Source organism: Sorex araneus, chromosome 6 (genome assembly GCF_027595985.1).
Source record: "Sorex araneus isolate mSorAra2 chromosome 6, mSorAra2.pri, whole genome shotgun sequence".
Lineage (NCBI taxonomy): Eukaryota > Metazoa > Chordata > Mammalia > Eulipotyphla > Soricidae > Sorex > Sorex araneus.
The window spans coordinates 89773139-89792601 of record NC_073307.1 but is presented as its reverse complement, the minus strand read 5'-3'; the positions used below and the strand labels follow the sequence as shown (position 1 = coordinate 89792601).

At 52.7% G+C, this 19463-nt stretch overlaps 1 protein-coding gene across 1 annotated transcript in view; it reads left to right on the top strand.

Annotated features, from left to right (window-relative positions):
* Positions 1-12285: 12285 nt before the first annotated feature.
* The window catches only part of FOXJ2 (forkhead box J2), a 34070-nt gene continuing 26892 nt past the window's right edge, over positions 12286-19463 (top strand). Inside the window, exon 1 of the mRNA XM_055141692.1 lies at positions 12286-13433. The gene's annotated coding sequence lies outside the window, so the exon portion shown is untranslated. The remainder of the gene's footprint in view (positions 13434-19463) is intronic.

Here is a 19463-nt window from a genome sequence, read left to right as displayed (position 1 = left end):
CCTCAAAGGGAAAGAGTTTTTGATTCTCATCCTTTCAATCCAGTTTGTCAGGAGCAAGAACGTTTAGTTCAAAATCCAAGAGGGATGGATACAGGAAGATGCCTTCAAACTGGAAGTATTGAACTACGGGCTGCAGTGAGAAGGGGGAGAAGTTTTGTTTATTTGGGGGCCATACCCAGTGGTGCCCAGGATTTACTCCTGGCTCTATGCTCAAGGCTCACTTCTGGTGGGGATCGGGAGACCATAGGAGGTGCCAGGGATGAACCTGGGTCAGCCACATGCAAGGCAAACACCCTACGTGCTGCAGTATTGCTCTGGCTCAGAAATTTTTTTTTTCTTTTTAGGTCACACCTGGCGCTGCACAAGGCTTACTCCTGGCTCTGCACTCATGAATTACTCCTGGCGGTGCTGGGGGAACCTGGGTGGCATCCTGGTGGGATGCCGGGAATGGAACCTGGGTCGGCCGCATGCAGGCAAATGCCCTACCTGCTGTACTATTGCTCCAGCCCCCTGGCCCGGAATTATTAATGGAAATAAGGGCACCTATTTAGAAGGTGCTGCTTTTAGGGGAGAGGAGAGTTGTGGGGAAAATGGGTCGGACCAAGTTAAGAAGGTGATGCACAGGGGTTCCTCCTGGCTCTGCACTCAGGAATTACCCCTGGTGGTGCTCAGGGGACCCTATCGGGTGCTGGGAATCGAACTTGGGTCAGCCGCGTGCAAGGCAAAAGCCCTACCTGCTGTGCTATCGCTCCAGCCCCTCTTTTTCTTTTATTATTTTGATTTTGGGGACACACCTCAGAGTGTTCTGGGGCTGTTCCTGGCTCTGTGCTTGGGGGAGCATCTGGTGCTGGGGAGCAAACCAGGGTGATAGCCACGGCAGCTGCATACAAGACAAGTGCCTTACTTCCTGTGCTGTCATTTTGGATCTCAGAATATATGCATATATGTGTGCATGTGCAACTGTAGCACCATCATCCCGTTGTTCATCAATTTGCTCGAGCAGGCACCAGTAAGGTCTCCATTGTGAGACTTGTTACTGTTTTTGGCACATCGAATATGCCACGGGTAGCTTGCCAGGCTCTGCCATATGTACATCTATCTATCTTTTTTTGGGGGGAGGGGGGTCACACCTGGCAATGCTCGGGGTTACTCCTGGATCTTCACTCAGGAATTACTCCTGGCGGCGCTCAGGGGACCATATATGATGCTGGGGATCAAACCCGGGTCAGTGCATGCAAGGCAAACACCCTACCCAATGTACTATCATTCTGGCCCCAATCTATCTATATTTGTTTGTTTTTGTCCCACCCAGTGGCGCTCAGGGGTTACTCCTGATTTTATGCTCAGAGATCATTCCTGGCACGTCTCAGGGGAACATATGGGGTATTGGGATCAAACCGTGTTGGCTGCATGCAAGGCAAGCCCCTTACTCACTGTGCTATATCTCCGACCCCCACCCCAGATCTTTTCAATTGAAGTAGAACTGGTTTATAATGTATAAGTTTCAGGTACACAGCATTATAATTCATCATCTATGATTCCCTACCAAAAGCCTAATTTCCATCCACCACCATACAATGGACCTCCAATGCCCAATTTGCTTCCATTCCCTTTCCCTTCTGGTGACTATAACTAATAACTATATATATATATATATATGTACATATATGATACATAGGCTGGAGTGATAGCACAGTGGGTAGGGCGTTTGTCTTGCATGCAGCTGACCCGGGTTCCATTGCTTCGTCCCTCTCAGAGAGCCCGGCAAGCTACCGAGAGTATCCCGCCCACACGGCAGAGCCTGGCAAGCTCCCCGTGGTGTATTTGATATGCCAAAAACAGTAACAACAAGTCTTACCATGGAGATGTTACTGGTGCCCACTCGAGCAAATTGATAAGCAATGGGATGACAGTGACAGTGTGCGGGGGGTGGCGATGAGGGTCCACCCAGTTGCCCTTAGGGTTTACTCCTGGTTCTGCACTCAGGGATTTCTCTTGGTGCAGCTCAGGGAATTGTTTTCAGTGCTGGGATCAAACCCAGGCTGGGTGTGTGCACGGCAAGCACTTTATCTGCCGTCCTGTCTCTCTGATCGTTTTTCATCTGTGCATGTATTATTGTGGTACATAATATTAATTGAACCATGCATTCCCTGATCCCAGCTTCTTCTTTTTTTTTTTTTTTTTGCTTTTTGGGTCACACCCAGCGATGCTCAGGGGTTACTCCTGGCTTTGCACTCAGGAATTACTCCTGGCGGTGCTGGGGGACCATATGGGATGCCAGGGATCGAACCCGGGTCGGCCGCGTGCAAGGCAAACGCCCTACCCGCTGTGCTATCGCTCCGGCCCCTTCTTTTTTTTTTTTTTTAATCACACCCAACTTATTTTTGGTTCTGTACTCAGGAATCACTTCTGGCAGGCTCGGGGCCATATGGGATGCTGGGGATTGAACCCAGGTTGGCTTCATGCAAGGCAAACGCTCTACTCACTGTGATATATTTCTGGCTCCCTCTTGAACATTCCTTGTATCCCTGGATAATTTCCACTTGGATGTAATCCATGATGTGTTTCATGTATTAAGGTTTTTATTTTTGTTTTATTCTGGGGTCACATCTGGCTCTGTGACCAGGGACACTACTGGCAGTGCCCAGGAAACCATGTGTAGTGCCAGGTGCTGGAATCAGTGTTGGCCTTGTGCAAGGCAAACCCCTTATGCCTGTACTATCCCTCTGGCCCCCCAGTTATTTCACATATGTTTTGGGGGTGGGGGTCTTGGGCCACATGCCCTGGCATTTGGGGCTTCTGCCAGCTCTGTGCTCATGGACAATTTGGTCTGAAGATCTCACCCAGTTTGGCTGTATGTAAGCCAAGACCCTTAACCCCTGTGCAATTTCTTCAATCCAATAAATGGCCTTTTTTTTTTGTTTGTTTTTGGGTCACACCCGGCGATGCACAGGGGTTACTCCTGGCTCTTCACTCAGGAGTTACTCCTGGCAGTGCTCAGGGGACCATATGGGGTGCTGGGATTAGAAGCCGGGTCGGCTGAGTGCAAGGCAAATGCCCTACCCACTGTGCTATCGCTCCAGCCCCTGGCCTTTCTGTTTTTTTTTGGTGGTGGTTGTGGGGGGCACACTCAGAGGACTATATGGGATACTGAGGATCAAGCTTTGGGTGGCCATGTGCAAGATAGTACTTCCTGTACTATTGCTTCAGCCCATGAACGACCCATTTTTTTTCTCCTTTAGTTCCCAAACACTCTCCCCTTCCTCCCTTCCCTTCTTGTGCTCTTCCTGGTATGAATTTTTAATTTTATTTTGTGGGGACTGGGGGCACACCAGGGGTTACTACTGGCTCTAAACTCAGGAATTAATCCTCATGGTCCTTGGGAAACCACATAGGATTCTGGGGATCGAACCTGGGTCAGCTGCATGCAAGGCAATTGCCCTATCTGCTGTTATCACTCTAGCCCCACTTCTTCTTCTTCTTTTTTTTTTTTGCTTTTTTTGGGGTCACACCTGGCGATGCACAGGGGTTACTCCTGCACTCAGGAATTACCCCTGGCGGTGCTCAGGGGACCATCTGGGATGCTGGGAATCAAACCTGGGTTGGCGCGTGCAAGGCAAACGCCCTACCTGCTGTGCTAACGCTCCAGGCCCTAGCCCCACTTTTTTCTTTCTTTATTATTGAATCACCATGTGGAAAATTACAATGTTTTCAGGCTTAAGTCTCAGTTATATAATGCTGAAACAACCATCCCTTACCAGTGCACATATTCCACCACCAAAAAATCCCCCGTACACCTCCCATCCCCCCACCCACCCACCCCCGCCTGTGTAACTGATAAATTTTACTTTACTTTCTCTTTACTTTGGTTGCATTCAATATTTCAAGAAAAAACTCACTATTATTGTTAGGAGTTCCCCACTAGAGTCAGACCTGCTGTGAAGAGATATGAGGTCTATCGCGGCCGCGCGGTTTTGGATTTCTGTATTTTAGCAACTAAGTCCAGGGAAATTTCTTCCAGAAATGGGATCATTGCAAGCTTGTATCTCTCATTAGTGGTCCTCATAATATGGCGGTAGCCAGGCCCTCCCCCCTTCCCCGCAAAACCTTTCCCCTCCTGGGCAGGCATGCGACCCAGGCTTAGTTCTCAGTCTGGAGACATTTCTGCAAGAAGCTGCCGGTACCCAAAGTAGTTTAGCTGGCTTCTGGAATCATGCTCGTGCAGCTGCGGTGAGGCCGCACATGTGTGGCCGCGGGATCACATCTCCGCGGAGAGCCCCCACTTCTTGATATTGTTACTCTTGCAGTTACCTGGGTGGCACACAAGCGTGGAACCGACACAATTTTTTTTCACCTGTTGGACTGGTGTGTGTGTGTGTGTGTGTGTGTGTGTGTGTGTGTGTGTGTGTCTGTCTGTCTGTCTGTGGCATTTGAGAGTGTGGCACTCACTAAAATTTGCATTTTGAGTTGAGGCAAACAAGATATGGCTGGGGTGTAGTACTTACACTAGGAGTCAGTCTTCCTGGAAGAGAGTACTAAAGGGCCGTGTGTTTAGGGGAATCTGAACTCAGGGCCATACACTAGCAATGAACACGAACTTGCGAAGTAGGGTTTCAAAGTCACTGCGTTGTTCTCCTGGCTCATGAACAGTTCATTCAGTATTCCACCTGCTCCAATATTCTGACCCAAGGCCAGACACTAGCATTTTCGTTTGTTTTGGGGCCACACTAGGCAGTATTCAGGGTTACTCCTGGCCCTGCACTCAGGAATCACTCCTGGAGGTGCTCGGGAGTCTGTAGGGGGATAACAGGGGATCGAACCCAAGGCAGTCACGTGCAAGGTAAACACCAGGCTCCAGCCCTGAGCTTTGTATATCAGAGCCTCAGTTTCTCTATCTGTCCCTAAAGGCAGGGTTAAAGCCCTCTGCCTTAACTTTCCTCCGTCTCATTCATTTTTTATTTGGAAAGTCTGCTGCCTTTCCTTTCCTCTGTCTCATTCATTCTTTTATTTGGAAAATCTGGACTGTAATGGATGTGTGTTTAAAATGATCGTGTATATTCCAGAAAGCCAGGACACAAACTAACTTCTTTTGAATAAACAGGAAACTATCGATCCTAAACAGGAAATGACCTTACGTGAGGGCAACTAAGTGCCGCGGATTTCCCTTTTTCCTTCAGTTCCCGCTACACTCATTTCCGGGTTCCAATCTTTTTTGGACCTTCGCTACAATAACAGAACCCGGCTGGCTCTTCCCTGCACCACCCTGACGTCATCCCCGAGAAAACAGCCAATCGGCTGCGCCCTTTCCTGGACCTTTTTTTTTCCATGCCTGGCTTTACATAATTGAAAATATCAACCAATCAGCAGTTGGGGTGGGAGGTACCAAAATAATCTTCACTTCCTCCCCGAAGAGCCACGCCCCTTCGCGTCAGCCTGATAGATCACTCCCGTAGCCAATCAACGAGGAACTCGGGGCCCAACCTACCTTAAACCCAACCAATGAAAATGAAGACGGGCTGTTGGGGCGGGGAATGGAAAACTTGCCCCCTCTTTTGGAAATGCTTTGCAAGAGGTGCGTCGGGACCTCGATCCACTTACAATTTTCGCCTGCACGGGCTTCCCCGCGTACCGCGGATCTCAAGGGCCGCGGTTCTGCCCCTCTTGGATGCCCCCCACCCCACCCCCCATGTCCCTTTATTTCTGGAGAACCGTCCCCCCCTACCCCGAGCTGAATGCTGCTGGAAGAGAGCCCAGGGCCAGTGTGGCCCGTGCCTCCACGCCCCTCCCCGGGCGGGTAGGGAAGGGCAGGCGCGAGTCCCGCAGCCCCCGGCCCCACGTTCCCAGCGCGGCGCTGACACGGGAGTGGGCGGAGCTGGATGCCTGCACGGCGCCGGGAGAGGCTGGAGCGTCTTAAGGTGGAACTGAGGAGTTGGGTGGTTGGAGCTGGCAAGCCACAGGGATGTGACGTTCTCCCTCCCCTCCCTGCCTCCCCGCGTCTAGGCTCCCGTCCGAGCGCCTCCGCTCTCGTTTTATTTTTAGGGAGAATAAACAGGTTAGGCAGAGGATATAAAGTACCATAGAAAATCGAGCAGGTTGCGTAATGGAAAGACAAACCACCCAGAGAACTTCGCCTTTAGGTTTTCTGCACGCTTCGGCTGCGTTCTCTGCCCTCCGAGATTGAGATTACCTTTTAAAGTAGCGGCCAGCGGGTTCTATGTTTGCCTTGTTTTGTTTTTCCCCCCAGGATGCGCAAAAGTGAACGCACATTTTGTCCGGTGCACATTTTGTTTTCTTCTTTTTTTTTTTTTTTTATTCTTCTCACATTTTGTTTTCTAGAGGGATCGCTGGGAGGCTGGCTTTTTTCCTCCCTGCCAGCTCTGACTACAACCTGAGCGAAAGAAAAGCAAAGAGACTCAAGTTTGGTGGCTTAGAAGCTGTGGGTCACCTACTCTCCCTCCTGCTTTCATCACCGGTGCCCTAAGTGCAACCTTCTCATCTGTAACGTGGAGATAGTAGTAACGCTTCCTCCCGAGGCTTAGTAGAAGCATAAAAAAAGAAAATAGTGTAAATGGCAAACACTGTACTCTAAAAGATGTAAACATACCATATTATAAATACAATGTACAGAGTAATAGTAAACAGTTCCAGAGTCCTTAGAGTGTGCCAGCACTTTTTTTTTTAAATTGAATCACCGTGAGTTACAAAGTAACTGAGTTATTTATGATTTTCATGGGTACAATGTTTCAATAGGAGTTCAACACCACTGTAAGCTTTCCTTCATCAATGTCCCCACCTACCCTACCTCCTAGGCTTCCTCTATGGTAGGCACTTTATACCTCCTTTCAGCATCCGGTTCTCCACAGTGACCACGTTTCTTCATCACTGTCACATTGTACCCTTCCCTGACTGTTACCTTTGGGCATTTGTTATTTCCCTACTTCGTGTCTTCATATCCAGCATAAGAGAGAGATCATTCTGTGCCTGTCCTTCTCCCACCGGATAACTTAGCTTGATACTTTCCAGGTCCATCCAGGTAGCTGCAAATTGTATGGCTTCATCTTTTCTTAAGACCCATTCGAATTCCATTGTGTATATGTTCCATAGTTCCATTATCCAGCCGTCTGTTCTTGGACGCTTATTTCCAGATATTGGCTATTGTGAATAGAGCTGCAATGAACCCAGGAGTGTAGATGTCAGGTATATTGTGCAGGCATATATTATATAATATGGTATATTATGGTATATGCTATATTGTATACTATATAATCACTGTAACTGTATCACTGTCATCCCGTTGTTCGTTGATTTATTTGAGTGGGCACCAGTAACGTCTCTATTACACTCAGCCCTGAGATTTTAGCAGCCTCTCCTTACTGTTCTTTCCCAACGATTGGAGGCTCTTTCAGGATCAGGGGAATGAGACCTATCGTTACTATTTTTGGCATATTGAATACGCCATGGGTAGCTTGCCAGGCTCTGCCGTGTGGGTGGGATACTCTTGGTAGCTTGCCAGGCTCTCCGAGAGGTATGCATATATCTTTTACTGTATTTTGGGATATGAATCCACCATGGAAAGCTTACAAGGCTCTCTATAATATATACAATATGGTATATTATATACTCTATATGGTCTGCATTGTGTTTTGGGGCCCTTGGAGTGGAAGGGCTGGGTCCTATGAAAATTCAGTTCCTAGTTTTGTTTGCCTTCTTGTTTTGGGGCCACACCTTGCAGCGCTCATGGGTTACTCCTGGCTCTGCACTCACAAATCACTCCTGGTGGTGCTCAGGGGACCATATGGAATGCTGGGGATTGAACTTGGGTCCAGTGCATGCAAGGCAAGTGCCCTACCCTCTCTACTATCTCTCCAGCCCCTCAATTTCTAGTGTTTGAAGATTGTCCATATTGTTTTCCAAAAACGAATGGACGAGTCAACATTCCCATCAGTGTTTCAGCATTTCCAATAATATTACACAATTATTTTCTTTGGAAAATTTCAGATACAAAAATAGAATGGCATATTTTAAAATACTGTAATAAGTAACACCTGGTCAGTCTTTCATGATCTATACCTCCTTCCCCATCACTCGATAATTTCTTTTTTTTTTTGGCATAGTAGAAATCGTTTTATTATTTTCTTTTTTTTTTTTCACTTGATAATTTCAAGGTGTCAGGCATTCCAAGACTAAAGGCTTCATTTGGCATTTTTTTTTTTTTTTTTTTTTTGCTTTTTGGGTCACACCCGGCGATCGATGCTCAGGGCTGACTCCTGGCTCTGCACCCAGGACTCACTCCTGGCGGTGTTCGGGGGACCCTATGGGATGCTGGGAATCAAACCTGCTGTACTATCACTCCAGCCCCTCATTTGGCATTTCTACAAAATAATTCCTAAAAACTCCCCCCTCCCCAAATTCCATTAATACATTGAAAATATAACAATTCCCTGATTGCACTAAAGATTAGATAGAAGTTTTACCTGTTGCTCGGTATATTATTCCAGTAGTTTTGTTTAAGATCCAACATTCCCAGGTTGGGCAAGGACGGGCATAGCTCTCACCCCACCACATTGCATTTGACTGCGCTCTTGCTGGTGCCGGGGATGGCACATGGGCAAGACGTGTGCTGTGCCACAGAGCCTGTCCACTGTGTGTCCCTGTCACTCCTCTGCTCACTGTGTGATGACCTGGGGTCTCCCACTTTCATCCCGATGCTTGCCTCCAAGCTCACTAGGGACCATATTCCTGGCCACACTTGAGTCATGATGTTCTCACTTAGGGGACTGTGGGCTGGAGATGACACATTGTTGTAACTAGCAGAGCTGCTGGAATGACCCTCTGCCCCTCCACCCCCACCCAAGTGGGTGGAAGGTCTCTCAGGTCTCTCCGGCACAGGACCTAAGATGCAGAGTGACTTAATTCCTCCACAACACTATGAAGAAGAAAGTGTGTGAGTGTGAGTGTGTGTGTGTGTGTGTGTGTGTGTATTTGGCTTTTTGAATTACACCTGGCGATGCTTAGGGGTTACTCCTGGCTCTGCACTCAGGAATTACTTCTGGTGGTGCTTAGGGGACCCTATGGGATGCTGGGAATCGAACCTGGGTCGGCCGCTTGCAAGGCAAATGCTCTGCCCTCTGTGCTATTGCTTTAGCCCAGGAAGAAATAATCTTTTTAAAAATTTTTTTTGGCTTTTTGGGTCACACCCCGCTATGCTCAGAGGTTACCTGGCTCTGCACTCAGGAATTACCCCTGGCGGTGCTCGGGGACCCTATGGGATGTTGGGAATCGAAGCCGGGTTGGCCGCATGCCAGGCAAATGCCCTACCCACTGTGCTATCGCTCCAGCCCCAAGGAGGAAATAATCTTATTCCCAGTTTCTTTACTTTTTTGGGGGTTGTTGGTGGGGTTTTGGGCCATACCTTGCGGTCCTGAGAGGCTAGTCCCAGTTGGCCTCACTCCCAGTGATCTCAGGGTGCCAGGGACCAATTTGCTCAAGCGGGCACCAGTAAAGTCTCCATTGTGAAACTTTACTGTCTTTGGCATACACCATGGTTAGCTTGCAAGGCTCTGCCGTGCAGGCAGGATACTCTCGGTAGCTTCCTGGGCAATCTGAGAGGGATGAAGAAAATCAAACCCGGGTCACTCGCGTGCAAGGCAAATGCCCTACCTGCTGTGCTATTGCACCAGTCCATACAAACATTTTTAAAAAAATGTGAGGGGCCATAGCAATACTGCAGGAGGTAGGACACTTGCCTTCACACAGCTGACTGGGGTTTGATCATTTGGTATCCTGTATAGTCCCCTGATTTCCGCCAGGACTGATCCCTGTGCACAGAGCCAGGAGTAAACCCTGACCACCAGCAGGTGTGGTCCAAAAGTCAACAACAACAACAACAACAAAAAGTGGGGTTGAAAAAAAAAACAAACAGGGGCCTGATCAATAGTACAGCAGGTTGAGCGTTTGCTTTGCCCATGGCCGACCTAGGTTCAAATCCCAGCATCCCATATTATCCCCCAAGCACTGCCAGGAGTAATTCCTGAGTGGAGAGCCAGGAGTAACCCCTGAGCATCATTAGGTGTGACCCAAAAAAGAAAAAAAAAACCCACAAAACAATAATACCTCTTCCCCCAAAAAAGGACATCTATCACACAGAAAAAAAAAAATGGTGCTAGGTTAATTGTATGTATGCATATAAGAATATGTTAATGTTTTGAAAAGTGGGGAAAATAGTTTTATTATTATTTTTTAAAATTTTGGTTTTGGGGCTATACCTGGTAGTGCTTACAGATCACTTCTGGCTCTGCAATCAGGGATTGCTCCTGGTGGGGTTCAAGGGATCATATAAGGTGCCAGTAATCAAACCCAGGTGTGTGTGTGGGATTGAATTGGACTTGGCTATGTGTAAGACAAGCACCCTACCCACAGTACTATCTCTTTGGCCCCAGAAAAGTTTTTCTTTTAATTGATTTTTGGGTCACACCTGGCGATGCACAGGGGTTACTCCTGGCTCTGCACTCAGGAATTAACCCTAGTGGTGCTCAGAGGACCATATGGGATACTGGGAATCGAACCCTGTAGGCCTTGTGCAAAGTAAATGCCCTACCCGCTGTGTTATTGCTCCAGCCCCCCCCAGAAAGTAGTTTTAAACCTAGAAGTTTAAAGGGTGGAGAGGAAGATGATTCTTAACTCTGACAACTCAAGACAGGGGAATAGGAGCTAAGATTCTCTGGAGAATTTTGGATTTGTTCATGCTAGTACTGACTTAGCTACTTATTAACTGCATGAATTCAGACTTGGTCAATCTCTCTTAAATCATGCTTTCCTCATTTGTAAAATAGACATTATAATAATGGTGCTTATGAGAGTTAAATACGATAAGGGTTTGGCTCAATGCCCAGCACACTGTAAATATAATGTAATTATATATAATGACACATCTAAGCCACACATAAACAGAGTATGTATACCACACAGAAAGATAATAATTTACTAGCCCATGTCAAAAGGAGTCATCCAGCTGGGCTCTTGAATGAGCAGGAATTCTTTTTTTCTTTTTTTATTTTCTTTTTGGGTCACACCTGGCGATTCACAGGGGCTACTCCTGGCTTTGCACTCAGGAATTACCCCTGGCGGTGCTCAGGGGACCCTATGTGATGCTGGGAATCGAACCCGGTCGGCCGCATGTAAGGCAAACGCCCTACCCGCTGTGCTACCGCCTCAGCCCCTCATGGATAATATTTTTGATATTGGAATACTTTATGTGATCAAATTGTTTGATAAGTATTTACAGGGCCAGAAAATGGAAATAGACTTTTCAGAGCACTAAGTAGGACTCTGGGAGGAAAGTGGAGGAGGGTGCTCTGCCCCAATCTGTCCCTTGGACGGGAGGGAAGGGTCTCAGTGTCCGGAAGAATATTTTATACCGTGTGATCGGGGAAAGATATGGGCACGAGGGGCTGGAGCGACAGTATAGCGGGAAGGGGGCTTGCCTTGCACGCGCCCGAGCCTGGTTGATCAACCGTGGGCACCCTATATGGTTCCCTGAGCACTGCCCGGTTTGAGTCCTGAGCACCGAGTCAGGAGAAGGTCCTGAGCACAGCGGGTGTGGCCCAACATCGCCACCCCCCGCAAAAAAAAAAAAAAAAAAAAGTGGAAAGTTTTCTTAAGTGGTAGGTCAAGTCATCCAGTGTCGAAAAGCATCTTCACTGTCGAGTTTTTTCAAGGCCTGGCGGGCGGGGTGGCCAAGGGGAGCAGTAAGGCGTCCCCCCTCGCCCACCGAGGCCGCACACTGGGGTCCCGCACGCGCTGGGGGGAAGCTCCCTCCCCCGGGGTCCGGTGCGGGGTGTCTGCCCCGACGTCCGCTCGGCCCCCTGTTTCCCCAGCCGTGGCTGGCGTCCGGGAGGCCCCGAGTTCGGGGCAACGGACGCATCTCCGTGGCCCCATCCCGGGATCCACCGGCTCGGCGGGGCCAGAGGCCCCCCTGGAAGGACGCGGAGGGGACAGAGGTGGAGAGAGGTGGCGTCCGTCCGCGCCGCGCTGGTCCCCAGGTGCGCGGCCGCTCGGAGCCGGAGCGCAGCCCCGGATGGGGGAGCCGGGAGGGTGCCCGGGACCGCGGCCAGGCGGGATGCGGGATGCGGGATGCGGGATGCGGGCGCGGGGGCCGGCCGGGGCCCGCGCGCCACCGCTCGCGCCTCCTTAAGCGGCGCGGGGAGGCGGCGGCGGCGGCGGCCCGGCGGGCGGGGGCGGGGGAGGGGCGCGAGCGCGGCGCCGAGGCCGGGGAGGAGCCGGGGCCTGCAGCGGAGCCGAGCCCGAGCCCGAGCCCCAGCCGAGCCCCGACACGGCCCGCCCGGCCTGTCGCCTTCCCCGGGAGCCCCGCGCCGGCCGGAGCCCGCGCGCCCCCCGCGCCACCCCCGGGAGCGGAGCGGACGGGACGGGGGACTCCGAGGAGGCGCTGGCGCCGCCCGCGCCCGCGACGGGAGTCGGGAGCCGCGGCCTCCCGGCCCCAGCTGCCCAGGCCAGCTCGGGGAGAGCGGGGAGGACGCGATCCCCACCCTCGGGCAACCCCTCCACCACCCCAGCCGCGGCGGCCGGAGCGCCGACCCTTCGCCGTCGGGCGCGGGCGCGGGGAGCCCCCCCCACCGTTGGGCGCCGCCGCGGCGCGAGGTGCTAGAGGCGAGCACAGCCCCCCGCGCAGGCCCGCGACGAGACGCCCAGAAGTGGAAAAGGGGGTGATCCTTCCCGGCGGAGGCAGGGGGAGCCCGGCCCGGCGCGCCGCCGCCCCTTGCAAGCGCGCGACTCAGGGCGCGGCGGGACTTTGGAGGCGGTGAGCTCCGTGCGCGCCGTCGGTGCGAGCCGGTACTCACGGGGCAGCGGCGTCCTGACATCCACGAGCGGGGCCCACGCCCGGGAAAGCAGGGGGGTCGGCGTCCAGGAGAGGGGAGCAGCTCCCCCCGTTAATTCCCTGCGCCTCGACGGCGCGCCCGGGCCGAGCCCGAGCCCTCGGCGCCGAGCTCCTCCCGCCGACCTCAGGAGCCCTCCACTCTCCAAAGAGCCAGTTTGGGGGGGAGGGGGACTCCCCCAAGGGGGAGGAGACAGCGCCCGGTCGGGAGACGCCCCTCCCCTCCTCCCCAGGGTTGCCGGCCGGGGCTGGGGGGTGTACCACTTCCCCCAGGTAGGGCCTCCTTCTCCTCCTCCTCCTCCTCCTCCTCCTCCTCCTCCTCCTCCTCCTCCTCCTCCCCCCCAGCCCCCCTCCGCTCCGCACCCTCTGGGAACCCACTTCCCCTCCGCGGCGGCGGCGCCTTGGGAGGCTCTGCCGGGCACAGGAAGAGCCGCGGACGACTATGAGACTCTTCGGCTCCCTTTGAAGAGGGGGATCCCGGCACCCTCCAACGCCACCACCAGGTGGTTCCCGCCCTTGGCCGAGGGAACCTTGGAGAGCGGTGAGTCTTTGAGGCCCGAGCTCTTTTTGTGTGTGTGTGTGTGGGTTGGGGGGACGGATATGGCTGGGGTCGGGGGTGCGGGCGGAGAGGGTGGCTTTTGGGGTGTTGTCCCGGAATTCAGAGGAGTAACTTGTGTGTGCCGAGGCAGTGCGGGATTCGAACCCCAACCCCCAGCCTTTGGCTTTTATTGGAGGTTTAGGTCCCTAGGGAAGTGTCGGTTCCCAGCTGGGACACAGGGACAGCAGAAAGCACCCGTTTTTCTCCCCCCAGTGTTTTGCGGCTCTTGTGTCATCAGGCGTGAGTCCGTCCAAACTTCTGGACCCAGCTCCATCCTTTTCTGTTCTCTTCCTGGACAGAAGCGTGTTAGGGTGTTATTTCTCTGGCGGGACAGCTTCTTCTTTTTTTCCTTTTTGGGTCACACCTGGCGATGCACAGGGGTTACTCCTGGCTCTGCACTCAGGAATTACTCCTGGCAGTGTTCGGGGGACCCTATGGGATGCTGGGCATCGAACCCAGGTCGGCCGTGTGCAAGGCAAACGCCCTCCCCGCTGTGCTATCGCTCCAGCCCCGGGACAGCTTCTTACCTGTCACCCCCAGGCCATTCCTGTTCTTTCCAACCCACTGAGCTGCCTGGCCCTGCTCCTGGTTCTTAGACCCCCTTAGACCCACTTCTTGCAGGGTCGGCCAGTTCTCTGCTGCCCACGCGCCTGGACCAATTAAATCCAAAGGGAGAGAGACGGGAGACGGTGGACGTGGAGCTGTTGGGTTAAACTTCTCCCCGGTGCTGGGCTAGTTCCCCGGGCCCCCAGGCTCCCTGCTCTCTGGTGAGGGGGAGATGCAGGTTATTGTTGTGACCCCCCACCTTCCAGTCTTCTTTGGACCACCCCGGGATGTGAGCCCTGAGGGGCTTCTCCTATCTCATCCTCTCCGTGTCCTGTTTCTTGTTTGGTTCTTGGGACCTTGGGTTTCCCCCCCCCCCTTTTTTTTTTTGCTTTTTGGGTCACACCAGGTGATACACAGGGGTTCCTCCTGGCTTTGCACTCAGGAATCACTCCTGGCAGCGCTCAGGAGACCCTATGGGATGCTGGGAATTGAACCCGGGTTGGCCGCGTGCAAGGCACACGCCCTCCCCGCTGTGCTCTCGCTCCGGCCCCAGGGTTTCCCTTCTGTGAACTGCCTCTTTGCTGTGGGAAAAGGTGCCGGGAACATTCCCTGCATGGAGCGCCCTGGGTTTTTATCTTTCATTTTGGGCCGCACCCACCCAGCAGCCTAACTCCTGGCTCTGCGCTCAGGGCTCCCCCCTGGAGGGGCCTGGGGGACCATCTGGGGTGCTGGGATTGACCCCGGCCCGGCAGTGTGCAAGGCCAGTGCCCTCTCTGCAGTCGTATCTCTGCGGCCCTTCCTTGGGCTCTTCCTCCGCCGCCGCGTCCTGGGTGGGCTGTGCACCTCTGAGTGCTGGCATCCCTGCATGGCGGGGATGAGTGTGGCAGGCCCCGTTTGCCGTGGACGTGCCCGCGGACACACTCAAATATGCGTTTCTGAGTTCCGGTGCGCGTCCTTCTCCTGCTGTCCAGTTTCAGTGTGGAGGGACAGGAGCGGGGCGGGGCGGGATATTTTCTGGCCGACTCTTGAATCCCCCAGGCCGATGTGTTTCCTTTGGAAGCAGGGGGGCCCTGGGCCAGGACCCCCACTGAGAGGGAGCTGGGGGCGTGGGGACGGGGCCTGGCAGGGAGGCAAACTCCTCGCTCGTCATCGGGAAGGTTGGAGTGAATGAACTGGCCCAGGCAGATGTTTCTTCCTCCAGGAGTGAGCAAAGCACCCCATTTCTGATGTCCCTGGTCTCGGAGGCATAAAGAGCCCTGAATCTGGGGGAGGGGCGTGTGTGTGTGTGTGTGTGTGTGTGTGTGTGAAGGCCAGCTGTGTGTGTGTGTCTCAAGGCCAGCTGTGTGTGTGTGTGTCTGTCTGTCTGTCTCTCTATCTCTCTATCTCAAGGCCAGCTGTGTGTGTATGTGTGTGTGTCTGTCTGTCTCTCTGTCTCAAGGCCAGCTCTGTGTGTGTATGTGTGTCTGTCTGTCTGTCTGTCTGTCTCTCTGTCTCAAGGCCAGTTGTGTGTGTATGTGTGTGTGTGTGTGTCTGTCTCTCTGTCTCAAAGCCAGCTCTGTGTGTGTGTGTGTGTGTGTGTGTGTGTGTGTGTGTGTCTGTCTGTCTCTCTCTCTTTCTCTCTCTGTCTCAAGACCAGCTGCCCAGTTCTTACCAAGTACTTTTCCAGATGCTGGAATGAGCCCCACATCTTGATGGAACCCGCCCCCCGCCCCCCGCCGCAGTGTTTCCGGGACCCTGCGTCCCCAATTACTTTGCTTCTGTAGACTCAGCAGCAGGCCACTGGCTTTGATTACCTGTGATGTCGCGAACGCTGTTTTCCAGATCCTTGTCTTTTCCAGATCCTTGACTTCCCCCGCCCCAGCCAGCCCCCAAAGTATGAGTTGTGAGTCTCTTCATCTGAGGGGGTTCCCTCAGTCTTGGCATGACTGGGGGCGGTGATGTGGTTCCCAAAGGGGGAAAAAAAAAAAAGGGATGTTTCACCGTCCTGAAAACTTTGGCCAACTCGGTGCATGCTTTGCAGTGAGGAGCCCGCTGGCCGGGACGGACATTCCCCGGGAGGTGGCTTGCAGGCAGCAGCTGACCCTGGTTGGGTCTTTGGCCCCGCCTGTGGTCTGCCGAGCGCCACCAGGAGTGACCTCTGAGCACAGAGCCAGGAGGAAGCCCTAAGCACTGCCAGGTGTGGCCCAAAAAACTGAACCAAAACACAGCTGCTTGCTCCATGCTCTCTTAGTTTACAGGTGAATTTCTGATGCTCTCTCTCTCTCTCTCTCTCTCTCTCTCTCTCTCTCTCTCCCCTTCCTTATTCAAAAACGAACTGCACTCAGGCCTTACTAAGTGCCCTTAAAGCTACTGGGGGCGGAGAGATCGGACGGGGTGGAGGCACCTGGTGGCATGGGGCTGACCCCACTTCTATCCCGGTATCAAATGTCATCTCCTACGGCTTCCGGCTTCCGAGCACTGCTGGGTGAGGCCCAAACCCCTCCTCTTCCCCCGAGATAGAGAACCCAAGGTGATCTTTAGAGGAACCCACTCTCATCCCTATTATCATTAGTATTATCTTTTTTTGGTTTGGAGGTCACACCCAGCAGTGCTCAGGGCTTGCTCCTGGCTCTGTGCTCAGGGCTTACCCTTGGCTGTAGGTTCGAGGATCACTTGCTTTTTTTTTTGCCTTGGATTTTCGGGTCTCACCTGGTGGTGCTCAGGGCTTCCTCCCGTCTCTGTGCCCAGGGATTGAACCTGGCAAACACGTTCCTCACTCTGCGGCCTCTGCAGCCCCACAATTTAGTTTCATAGGTGAGTAGCGGGGCTGGAGCAATAGCACAGTGGGGAGGGCGTTTGCCTTGTACGCGGCCGACTTGGGTTCGATTCCCAGCATCCCATATTTTTCCCCGAGCACCGCCAGGAGTGATTCCTGAGTGCAGAGCCAGGAGGAACCCCTGTGCATCGCCAGGTGTGACCCAAAAAGAAAAAAAAGGCAAATAACTCACTGTGGGTCATGGTCAGGAGTCAGGGGGCCCAGGAGGTCTCAGGGAGGTGGTGCTGGGGCCAGTGCTCAGTTTGTCTTGGATGTTATGGGCAAAGCAAGGTGCTGGCTCCTGGTGCCTGGTCTTAGCGAGGCCCCGGCCTTGCAGATCTTCAAACTTACACTCTGCTGTTCCCGGTGGGTCTCCCTCAGCTCCGGCGAGACGGGGCTCGCACCCCCAAGGAACTCTCTCTGTTTCCTCTGCCCTTCGCCCAGCCCCAGCCGGCCACCAGCACCTGTGGATGTGACGGAGCCTGCCCATTGGCCTGCCCGTTGGCCGTCTCTCCCGGTGCCTGTGGGTCTGTTGCCTTTTGTCCTGCCAGGACTCAGGGGTGAGTGTGGCCTGCTGCAGGCTCTGCCTGCCGCAGGCGCCCACCTGCCCTGAGAGGAGTGGGGGAGACAGGTCGCTGGGCGCAGAGACCTGGAAATGCCTCTTGTTTGCCTTTCTAATAATAGCTCAGGAGAGTAGCCTCACGCCATTATTTTGGGGCGCGTGGAATGTGAGGCTGCCGTGGAGTCCCGACTTCAGCTTCATTCACTTGTGGGTGCTTTGGGGGTGAGAGGTGGGGTGCAAGGAAGCATTTGCCCAGTTTATGATTTCATCCTTCTCCTCTTTTTCTCTCTTTCTTCCTTTTTTTTATCTTTCATTCATTCTTTCTTTCTTTCTTTCTTTCTTCCTCTCTCTTTCTCTCTCTCCTTCCTTCCTCCCTTCCTCCCTCTATCTTTCTTTCTTTCTTTTCTTTCTTTCTTTTCTTTCTTTCTTTCCTTCTTTCTTTCTTTCTTTCTTTCTTTCTTTCTTCCCTCCCTCCCTTCTTCCTTCCTTTCTTTCTTCTTTCTTTCTTTCTTTCTTCTTTCTTTCTTCTTCTTTCCTTTCTTTCTTTCTTTCTTTTCTTTCTTTCTTTCTTTCTTTCTTTCTTTCTTTCTTTCTTCCCTCCCTCCCTTCTTTCTTTCTTTCTTTCTTTCTTTCTTTCTTTCTTTCTTTTCTTTCTTTCTTTCTTTCTTTCTTTCTTTCTTTCTTTCTTCCCTCCCTTCTTCCTTCCTTCCTTCCTTTCTTTCTTTCTTTCTGTCTTTCTTTCTTTCTTTCTGTCTTTCTTTCTTTCTTTCTTCTTTTTTTTTTTCTTTTTGGGTCACACCCAGCGATGCTCAGGGGTTACTCCTGGCTTTGCACTCAGGAATTACTCCTGGCAGTGCTTGGGGGACCACATGGGATGCCGGGGATCGAACCCAGGTCGGCCGCGTGCAAGGCAAACGCCCTACCGACGCTGTGCTATCGCTCCGGCCCCTCTTCCTTCCTTTCTTCCTTCCTTTCTTTTCTTTCTTCCTTTCTTTCTTTCTTTCTTTCTTTCTTTCTTTCTTCTTTCTTTCTTTCTTTCTTTCTTTCTTTCTTTCTTTCTTTCTTTCTTTCTTTCTTTCTTCCTCCTTCTTTCCTTCCTTTCTTTCTTTCTTTCTTTCTTTCTTTCTTTCTTTTCGTTTTCTTTCTTTCTTTCTTTCTTCTTCCTTCCTTCTTTCCTTCCTTTCTTTCTTCTTTCTTTCTTTCTTTCTTCTTTCTTTCTTTCTTCTTTCTTTCTTTCTTTCTTCCTTTCTTCTTTCTTTCTCTCTCTCTCTTTCTTTCTTTTTAATATTGGGTCACACCCAACGATGCTCAGGGGTTCCTCCTGGCTCTGCACTCAGGGATCACCCCTGGTGGTGCTCAGGGGACCCTCTGGGATGCCGGGGATCCAACCAGGGTCAGCCACAGGCAAAGCAAACGCCCTCTCTGCTGGACTATTGCTTTGGCCCCTTTCTTTTCCATGGAAGGGGAAACTGAGGCAGGGGACCTGCAGGGAGCAAGAGGGGGCAGGGACGTTTTCCCGAGTCAGTGTCCAGAGTGGGACTGGAACTGAGCAGCGCAGCCCTCTGCACTGGCCTTCCAAGAATGGGGAAGTGCTGGGTGGGGGGGGGGGGCGGCGGCCATGGGATGGGGCTGAGGAGCCCGGAGCTGCCCCCGAGCTGCCCCGCCGCCCCCCTGCTGCCAGCATCTTGTAGCTGCGCTGCCTGGAATGTATTTTGAGTCCCGAGGGCTGAGCCGGAGGGTGCTGGGGGAAAGGTTAAATTTAACCTACAGTGCCCTAACCTGCCTCGGGCGCAGGGTGGGGGGTGGAAGGGAGAGGGAAGGACACCGGGCTGGAAGCGCCAAAGGTCTGGGCGAGCTTCCCTGCTTGGCATTCCGGGTGCCTGGCGGGTGCCCGCCGTGAGTGCCCTCTTGCCCCTGTCCGGTGTTGCGACTGTCAGATGAGCTGTCTGCAGAGGGGGTGGTTCTTAAGATGACATTTCCCCCACCCACCCCCTGCTTCTCGTATCAGCCACGAGGGCTCCCGGTTGGGATTCTGTGTAGACCACCCCCCCCCTGTGCCCCTCCGACTGCG